Below are 10,757 nucleotides of genomic sequence, written 5' to 3'. Positions count from 1 at the left end.
TCATACCATGCTTAAGTCCTATAATCGTCCTTTAAAGCTTTATTCATAGAGAAAGATACAAAAGGCTGATACACGTTAGAAGTGGGGGCACAATTATGGAATCTCTCCCACAAACACATTTGAATGAATGATACATCTACATAAGTCAATACTCTGTAGCGACTAACTGATTCAGCAATTTTAAAATGATACAAGTCTAACCTCCTGTGCAGAGATCCCAAGTATAGTGGAACAAGAAGAAAGCTCAGACCTTTAGTAATCTTGATCTCATAAGGAATAACTGAAAAAGAAAGTCCATCATTTGGACAACCTGGGAAGACATATCAAGCTAACCACATGATCCACAAAGCCACTAACTCATAAGCATGATCTGGATACTTAGGAGGATGGCTCTTACCTTTAATATTGAATTTCTTATAAAAGAGCCCTACCTGGTTGGATAAGCACACCACTTTAGAAGCTTTAACTTGGCTCTTAAACAAATCTACAAAGAATTCCTTTGCACTCTCTTCCTTCCTAGAAAGTATGATGGAACGAAAGTCATTTTGCCCAGCACAAGGAAGTTTCAAAAGAATTCGCACAACTTTAAGAGTAAAAGTAAACTCTCCCAAAGCAGTAAACATAGTATATGAAAAGATAATCCACCTTGCAATAATAGCATGCCATACTTCAATTCTGGTCTTCTTACGCATACAAAGTTTAATGGTGACTTTATAGCATCAAAGACTCTAGCATTGCTGAGAGTAATCACGTAAGCAGAATTCTTCAAAACTTTCTGTACCCATTCATTCCAACTTTAGACCCATTGTGAGTTAGATCTAGATTTAGTGATGGAAAGTAAAAATTCACAATATTCAAATATAAACTTCAATACCGCATTCTTGGGATGAGACACCTTAGATCTTGAGCGATTTCACTATAATACGGTCCCAATGATAGCCAGCAATTGCACATGGATGTCTGTCCACTTGTTTTGCACACACTACTTCCTAGAAGTAATCCTTCATTCTTTCCCTAATGACATCATCATCTTAATTTTTAGGCATAAGAGGAACTTAACCAGTTCTCCCTACTTGCATTTTCTTAAAAAGAGAACTTGTAACAACACCCTTCCTCTTCTTCCCAAAAGCAGCCCTACTAAGCTCACTATAGCAAACCTTTGGTGTAAAACAGGTCTTGGCCATGAGATAAAAAAGCAAAGTTCCTACAAGCACAAACAACAAACAACCAGATAAACATTCATGTATTATTATTATTATCCATGCACTATTACACCCTTTGTTTGTCCATCTTTTATCTTTATGCCAAACAAAATAGATAGGAATATATATATATATATATATATCTCATTAAAATATACACACAAAAAAACCTTTCCCTCTACAAAAGTTATGTTAGACCAAACAAAAAAATATTCTTTCCCTTCTCTCTTATGAAACCAACATTATAGTAGAAGAGAAAAGTAGAAGACAAGAAAAACATGAAGAAACCATATAAAAAAATATTGTTATGAAGGAACTTGCTTAAAGAAATTTTAGATAGAAATCTTAGAAGTTTTTTTTTAATTGGAGGAAAGGGGATTTGAACCTTGTTCTCTAAGTAAAGGATCACGCACTAATCAATAAATCAAATGTTCGAGTGCTACAAAAATCTTAAAAGTTGATTATGAATTTTTTTAAAACTATTTTTCCCTATTTATAGACTTCTAGCAATTATTTTCCTAGTAGGAATCTTACCCTTTAAATTTTCTTAGCTAATCTTTTTTACATCTTCTTCTTTTTCCACATATATCTCTACTTCTCTTTATGTTTTTTATAACTCCTATCTTGAACTTTTCCTATTATTATACTTTTAAAAAAACATGTAAAGGGTTCAAGTCTAAAATCAACCTATGTCTTATTTGCCTAACTAAGAAAAACAATCTTAGAACTCAGTATTTACTTTGTTAAGAACGTGTCAATATTAATGGTAACCAATTACTTTATTAATCTAAAACATCTTATTATGTTTCTAGCAATCATGTCTCTTAATTTACTTTAGAATTCAAAATTCTAACTAGCATGTCAGTTTAAGGGACAAGCCTTCATTTTGAACTCACACAACCTCATTATTAATCACAATATTCCAATTATGCATGAAATTTTTATTTTCAATAATAAAATTTTCATGCCTGGTGCAAAACTATGCTAAGGTGGCATTTGGTACTTTACAATGTAATGTGATTACAAGTAATGTGATTGCATATAATGTGATTGTAAGCAATCTAATTACAGGAAAAATAACATTACAGTATTTGGTGTATAAGTAAAATAATGATTAAAATGCATATAAGATAACATTGTAGCGTTTGGTTTACAAGTACTTTGCTAGGAATGTAATGTTAATTTTTAAAATTACCCCTATTTATTAAAATGTAAGATTAATATACTTGTATTTTTTATTATTAATTTTTATATAATATCATCTTTTAAATATATTTTTAATGTCATATATTTTATTTTTATTTCTTATTATAATCTCATATTTTTTATTTTTTAATATAATTTTTTATATTATATATTTTATTTTAATAAATTTTACTTATATTATATAAATTTTAATTTCTTTTATTTTATTTTATTTTAATTTTTGATTTTATATTATATATTTTATTTTAATATTTTTTATTTTAATTATAACTTACAAAATGTTTTTAATAAGGTAATAAAGTTGAAGGGTAAAAGTGTCTTTAAAAACATTACAGAGTGCAATGTAATGTGATTGCATTGGTTTTGGACTGCAATCACATTACATCCTTTAGCTGTAATGTGATTGCATTGCAATCTTACATTGCAATGGTCTGTTACAAAACAAACACTGCAATGTAATTTAATTGGATATATTACAAGGAATGTGCTCCACTTCCCTCATACCAAACGCTACCTAAGTGTTTCCCAAGGACGTAAAGCACAGGGATGTTCCAAATGCAGAACACCAAGGACGTTCCAAGTATGGAATGCCCAAGGACGTTCTAAATGCAAAACATTGCCCAGGGACATTCTGAATGCAGAACGCCTAAGGATGCTCTAAGTGCGAAGCACCCAGGGATGTTCCAAGTTTGCAACGCATAGGGATGTTCCAAGTGCGTTAAAGACATTCTCAAGTATATAATGCATAGGGACATTCCTAAGTGCGTAATTCATAAGGACGCTCCAAGTGCATAATGTCCAAGGATGTTCCTAAGTGCGTAATGCACAAGGATGTTCCAAATTGCAAGCAAATTTTGTAAAGACAACAAAAAATATAATTATAATAAATAATGATAATGATGATGATGATGATGATAATAATAATAATAATAATAATAATACTTGAATAAATTTGCAAGCCATCATTTATTCTTTGAAAAAGAAACATAAAAGCGTTGCCTTGATTATTCTATGTGCATTTTCTTATTTTATGCATAAAACTCCTTATAAGAATTTTTATGCATGAGGCAAAATGTAAACGCCTAATTTTGACTAACTATTATTTCTAAAAGTATTAGGCTCCTGAATAGGAATAATCGTGGAATACCTACTTCATACATTGTGCTATAGAATGGTAACAAACACGGAACAGCTGTTTCATATGTTGTGCTATAAAATAGAAACACACGTGGAATAGCAATTTTATATGAGGAAGTGAAAGTAACTCAGAACGAGTAGTATGGCTCACGAGTTATCTTCATTTTTGGGATGTTCTAAAGAATTTGGCTTGGTGGCTTAGATATGGAGGTAGTTAAAAGGAATTCTATTAATTTTTCCTTGAAGTACATGTGGTTTGCCCTTTCCTTCACTTCTTAAAAGACATGTTGTGCATTATCAAGTGTCATTACTCCATTACCCAAAACTTATGTCCATTGCTCAACTACGTGCTTTTTTTATGAGACATTTTTCTCACAATGAACATGTTTTGCCAATCACTGACACTTTCTTCGATACATGCTTTTCTCATAAGATGTTAACGTGCTCTTCTCATAACAGACACCTTCTTTCATGATTAAACAGGTTTTCCTAAAAGTACTCTCCTTTTCCTTAATTGTTTTTAAGAAAACGCTCTTGTTTAGTATAACTATAAGAGTTTGACAATTAAGCAAATGGGGGGAATAATCAGAAACTCAATAGAGACTATCCTCAAAACTCTCCCAAATATTCTCTTTGCTCAGTTCTTTCCATCCATCATGCTCCGCCACTTTCTCCACTTTTTCTTATTCCTCACTGCCTACCACCAAAGTACTTATGCTTCAAAGACTGCTCTAGTCTTCCTCTCTTCAACCTTTAGGGTATTCCATGTCACTTATTACAATACGTCCTTTCTCCTTATCAGAAGAACCTTCTACACATATATACTTAACATACAACATCATTAAACTCAATTTCCTTGAAATAGAATTAGGGTTAAGTATACAAACCAATCTTTGTTTCTAAGTGAAGAAATTGAAGATGCTACCCATCTAATATAAGGATTTATATAACCAGCAAATAATGTGCTATAAAGCCATGAATCGATTTATGATGAATCTGATAACACTCAAAGTTATTCTAAAAACTTTATTATAAATTATAATTATGACATTCACATATTAAATCATCTACATAGGAGGAATAATGCCTGGATTATTAAAATTAATTAGACTATTACTTATGCAACTTGGTTTATGCTTCAAAAAAGCTTAATTAGCACTATTTTGTCCTGAATGTTGTTGGTATTTGCCTCGTGCTCAACCTTTTTTGGCTTCTACATCCATATTATCAACATTCTCTTTCAACATTAATTCAGATAACCTTGACGCCAAGCTCTACCTTGCAAAAAGAGAGACACCATTCTTACCTATAATTGTCTCTAAAATTGTCTCGGATAGTTGCTTGTTTTCTATCACTGCATTTCCAACTTCGGGTATGCACACATCTTTGGAAAAAGTGATCTACAGAGATGAAGAACAGAGATAAAAGTATAATAATTAGATTTTTATTTTCTTTTGGTATACGTGATGAATTTAATTCAAGGCTAGCCCTTGGGTAAGGCCACCCAAGCAAGGGCTTTAGGCCCCAAATTTAGGGAGGTTCATAATTTTATAATAATCATAATATAATTAATTATATTAAAAATATATAAAAATTAAAATAATTAATAAAATATTTATCTATTCTCTTATGCCTAATAAATATCTATTTTCTCTCACTTTCACAATCCTATTTCTCAACTATTTATTTCATTTTCTATTAAAAATATGTAAAAGTCAAAGATAATTAATGAAATAACATATTCTCTCATTTACCTAATTATGTGCTTAATAAATCTCAATTTTTATCACTTCTCAATTCCTACAATGCTATTAATTCTCAATTATATTCTCCTATTTCCAATCAATTAACGGTAATATGGATTTGCATGATTTCTTCTAAAGAAATTGCATCTAAAATGAACATAAAACTTAAATTCCATGATGCACGTATCATTCGTAGAAAAAAAATAATTGGATGAGAATGTTAATAATGAAATAACAAGATCTCTTGAAGAATCATTTAGACTTAATTACTTCATAAATATACTAGATCAAGCAATTTTTTCACTCTAAAGTAGATTTGAACAATTTAAGATATATGAAAGTATTTTTGGTTTTCTATTTAGCGGTAAAAGGTTGAAGTCGTTAGACGATAATAGTTTGAAAAAATATTGCTTCAATCTTGAATGTTCATTAAAATATAACAACTATTCTGATATTAATTGATTATTTAGATTTACTTTCAGAGTTAAAAATTTTAAAAGAAATTATACAAATGGAAGATAACAGTTCAATCGAAATACTTAATTATATAAAAAGATTCTATTCATTTCCAAATGCATATGTTGCTTTTAAAATAATGTTAACAATTCTAGTAAATATTACTTTAGGAGAAAAAAGTTTATCAAAATTAAAATTAATAAAATTTTATTTAAGATCAACAATTTTTCAAAAAAAATTAAATGAATTGGTTATATTATCAATTAAAAAAGAAATATTGAAAGAATTTAATTGTAAAAGTTTAATTAAAAATTTTACATCTCAAAAATTTTAAAAGAATAAAATATTTCTTAATTTTAATAAAAAAATCTCATTTTAATATTTCATTTTAAGTTTTTGAGATTATTGAGTTACTCCTGATTCGATTTATATTTTAAATTTGTAATTATATATGATTATTAAGTTATAATTATTAATTTAAATAAGAAGTAAAAAACATCAATCGTTTTTAATTTTACTATAATTTTTTAGTTTCACTTGTGATATTTAAAATTTAATTTTTGAATTTACGACTTCTAATATTGATTCGAATCTATCTGTTTGTCCAATCACTGTTTAAAGTTAATAAAATATGTGGTATTGAAACGTCACTTTTGTGTTGATAAAATAACTTTCACTTTTGCGTTGATTTCGATCCGAAACGTCACGAGTTTCCACTTTTGTTTGTGTTTGTTTTTCCTTGTCACGAGTGGTGTACATGGTGGGTGAGTGAAAAAGAAAGGAGACAAAATGCTAAAATTTGTGTGGAAAATGCAGTGCATAAAGGCATCAATGCATAAAGAGCAGCAGGCAAGTGGCAAAAGCAGGCAGCAAGGAAGTCAGAGAGAAAGAAAAGAAAAGAAAAAGGGCGTAGGAAGGAAGTCCAAGGCAAGAGAAGAGGATTGAAATGGAGCGGAGGTGAAGGGGGGTTGCTTGAAAAGAGACGCAATTTCCAAATAAGAGGGGGCTATCGTTTTACTAAATAAGGAGATTTCTTGAAGGAAGTAAGGATTTCCAAATCTGATCAGTAGACTTCATCCTTTTTCGGAGGCCAAATTCTGAGACAATGATAATACTAGAAGATTGACAAAAACAAGACAGCCAGCCAGGGGGAGTGAGTGGTGGGAGTGAGGTTTCTGTTTTGTTCTGACTTAGATTTGCTTCCCATAACAGAACCAAACAAGAGCCAAGTGTGTTACATAAAGAGAATATTATTACTCAGAGAAAAGAGAAAGTGAGAAGCAGCAGTCTCTGTGGTTCACGCCAAACAGTGCAACAACCCATCACTGAGTAAGATGGGATTGGACGTATGATCTGACAAATTGTTTTTGCGTCAACCAAACTGCACTGCCACGTCATGTCTCAACCCTCCCTCTCTTCTTTCTCTCCACTTTCACCCCCCGCCAGGCCCCAACCCCTCAACCCATTTGTTGTTACTTAACACGGTCAAGAATCAAGTTTGCTCAATATCTTTTATGCCTATTTATAGATTAACTCATTCTTTCCCATCATAAGCCGGTAAGGTACCAGGTTCAAGTTCATGTTCATGTTCACTAATTGTGTCCAACTCTAATACGACAGAGGTTATAACAGAGACAGCGATTGCTAGGACGAGGAAGAAGCTGATGCATGCTTGTGGTTGTGAAACACAACTACCACAGTATAATATCACGGGGCGCGGTTCAGACCCGTAGATGGTGCCGGAAGGTGTGGCGGAGTGACGGAACATAGAGAAGTATCACTGGGAGATGAACCCCCTTGGGGTGTGCTAGTCAGGAGGAAGCTGCTGGCAGGGGTGCAAGACACAGGCCCCTGGGCGAGCCAGCCCGCAGAGCTCCAGACAGACAGCCAGCACAGCCCAGACAGACAGTCTGTGCGAGGCCTAGAGCAGCTCGCGCGCCCAGCGCCCAGGCAGTCTGATTGGTGCGGCCCAAGCACCCCAGCCCGCCACTATAGCACCTCTGCTGCCTGTCCCGCCCAACAGTGCCCAAATTTTGGGAGTTTCCCGCCAAAAGCCATCCCATCAGCTGCCTTGGCTTTTGGAGGGAATTTTGGGGATTTTGGAGGGAAAACTCAATATAAATAGGCTTTGTAAAGTGTGTACAGCAGATTTTGGAAAATAATACACTGTCATTCACTCTCAATCTCTCTAAATTCTCTCTTCCTCTCTTCTCCCTTCTCTTTGCTGCTTGTGTGCTTGCTGGCCTAAGGCCATTTCCTGCCTGCTGGTGTGAATGTGCACTGTCCAGAGTGCTGGTGAGGGTGCTGTGTGCTTGCCAACCGATTACCCTCTGCTGGGTGCGTGCTGTCTGTGCTGGGTGCGTGCTGCCTGTGCTGTCTGCGGGTGAAGGGTGAGCGTTGGGGGCCGAAAGCTTTGTGGGGGCTGGTTGGTAAGTTGCATTGCATCCTGCATCATTGTGTTGCCTCTTGGTCCTTGTGGCCTTGAGAAATCAGCTGTTAGGCATTTTAGGCTAACTTGGGTTCGGAGGCCAAGCTGAGGGAGAGCCCAAGGCCAAGCTGAGGGCGAGCCCAAGACCGCACGGTTGGGGCGTCTGCAGGACCCCCACGTGACAATAAGACTAGGTTAGGACATGACTGTTGATAGATACAGTATATTTTTCCTAAAGTTTGTTGGGAAAGGACATGCTTAATTAAAGCTAAATATTATTCTTGTAATTAGCCCAATGAAATTTTATTCCTGATCAAAATGATCACACTTGCTACCTCTTGTTCTCATCCCAAAATGACCAAGCGACTTGCAATGGAAACATGTAAGTTTGAGATGGTCTGGTCTGTTGAGCTGGAAAAAGGGGTTCGTGTAGTGTGAATCATCAATGCAATGGACACTCGGTTTGACGCTATATCTCTCTACCTGCAGCAATTTTGTTTGCTGTTTATCAACCTGTTCAGACTCGTGTTGTCGCCATCATGGCTTCCATTGCTTGGGGAAGAGTTCTAGTTGGGACGGTAAGTGGGTCCTTTTCTTCCCTCTTTCTCAACATTATTTCTGCACCCCTCAGTTGAAAAACTCATCAATCATCTGATAAAGCTGCCCCTCCCCCACCCCAGATATGTACATCCCCAGCCGTAAGATCAAAATATCTGCCTTACGGACATTGAGCTTGGCAACTTGGCTTTGAAACCGTAATGTTTTTCACTGTACATGAATTTAACACGGTTTTTTGGTTACTCCTGAGAACAGAAACAACAGAACACCAGCAAGCCATATCAGGACATCCCTCACTCAGCCACTCCTCCCTCCCTCAACAGAAAACGTTTGACTAGGATACCCCTAACTTTAACCACAGTGCTGGCTGGAGAAAAAAAGAAAGAGAGAGAAAAGGAGAAACGAATGGGAAGCACTACCTATATCAGAAAGTTTGTGTGTGCATGAATTTTTTATTTTTATTTTAATTTCAATTTCTTTTCCTCTTTTGTTATTAGTTAATGGCTTTCTTTAAGTAGCAGAGAGGGTTAAAAAGAAGCGTTTCTCAAAGGGGATGATGATGAACATGATGATGATGATGATCATTGTCACACCTGTGTGGCCTATGGGGCCCCTGAAATCCCATATGCTTTTTCTAAGTTAATTTTATGATTTGATATATGCAAACTTTATGAAGGTAATGTTCAAGTTTATTATGATGTATGGTGTGAATGGACACATAATTTTACTACATGAACATCTACGCGATGCTGACGTAACACATTTTATTAAATTTTAATTGCGGTTGATGAAATAAGCAATGAGTTTAAAATATTTTTTAATTTTAAATGTTTAATGCAATTTATTTTTTAATTAAAATTTTTATTTTAATTTCATTTAAGAAATGAAAAAACATCAATCATTTTCTTGGTTGAACTACTCTCGGGAAAGGTTTAATTTCAGTGTTTAATGCTTGTTCTTCAGTGTCTCCCTCTTCCGCCATTGCTGGTTTCGTCACCCAGGGCGGTTGCTCCATCCCGCTGATCCTCATGTGTTCCTTGGCCTTGGGTTTTTCGGTGTCCTCAAAGTGTGGTTTTTGGTTGCTCTAGACTTTTAATTTTGCTCTCTTGAAGCTTGGGAAATTATGATAGGTCCTTCAGTCAACGCTTGTTTTCATGATAGGTCTTGCCCTCTATATTGTGTAAAGGCATGTGCGATGCTTTGTGCTCAGAGCTTTTGTGAACTTTGTTGTTTCTTTTTTATCAGCCACCAGTGCATGTAAATGGCAACTTTGAGACTTTTGTACAAGCTTTTCCCAGATCGGTTGTGATGTCATGAAAGTCTTTGGTCTTTGAGACTTTTGCACAACTTTGAGACTTCACATGGCATTCTGATTCTGAAATTAATAAACTCATCTTTTAAAAAAAATATCAATCATTTGTAACTTTTATACAATATTTTATTTTTATTTGTGATTTTTAAAATTTAATTTTTAAATTTATAATATTTAAAATTGATCTATATCTATCTATTTTATCAAATCACTAATAAAAATTAATAGGATATGTCATATTCATGCTATATGGACATTCACATGGCATAGATTCTAATCCAAAACGTCAAGTGTGTCCAATTTTTTTTTGTCGCGTGAATGTCAAGGTGTTCAGACTCACATATTTTTGCTATGAACATTCACACGACATTGACATAACATATTTCATCAAATTTTCATTGCGATTGATGAAATAAGTTATAAAATTTAAAATACTTTTAAAATATCATTGATCCAAAAGTTAAAATCACGAATGAAAAAAAAATATTATATAAGGATTGTGGACGTATGATGTAATTCACTTTCCAATTAAAACTTTTATTTTAAAGATATTAAGTTCAAACTTTGAAGAAAGATTTAAAATTGGCTCATGGATAATTTTATATTAATATTAACAAATTAAAAAAAATTAGAGTCGAAAGAATTAGACGAACTGTATATGATCCATTTGACGAATGTGTGAAGAAGATGGAGGAACAAGAGGGAAGGTTTCT

The 10,757-nt window shown here is 33.8% G+C and overlaps 1 long non-coding RNA gene across 2 annotated transcripts; it reads left to right on the top strand.

The window, feature by feature from the left end:
* Window positions 1–6,566: 6,566 nt before the first annotated feature.
* LOC108663827 (uncharacterized) lies at window positions 6,567–10,139 on the top strand. Of its 2 annotated transcripts, XR_016028866.1 has the most exons (3): window positions 6,567–8,368; window positions 8,664–8,752; window positions 9,696–10,139. It is a non-coding gene; the product is annotated as an uncharacterized LOC108663827 (long non-coding RNA). The 2 variants fall into 2 exon arrangements; XR_016028865.1 differs by having other exon boundaries at window positions 6,567–8,752.
* Window positions 10,140–10,757: the final 618 nt, after the last annotated feature.

Source organism: Theobroma cacao, chromosome 10, assembly GCF_053813885.1.
Source record: "Theobroma cacao isolate CCN51 chromosome 10, ASM5381388v1, whole genome shotgun sequence".
Lineage (NCBI taxonomy): Eukaryota > Viridiplantae > Streptophyta > Magnoliopsida > Malvales > Malvaceae > Theobroma > Theobroma cacao.
Note: the sequence above shows the minus strand (reverse complement) of the source record. Positions and strands in the feature narration are given on the sequence as shown.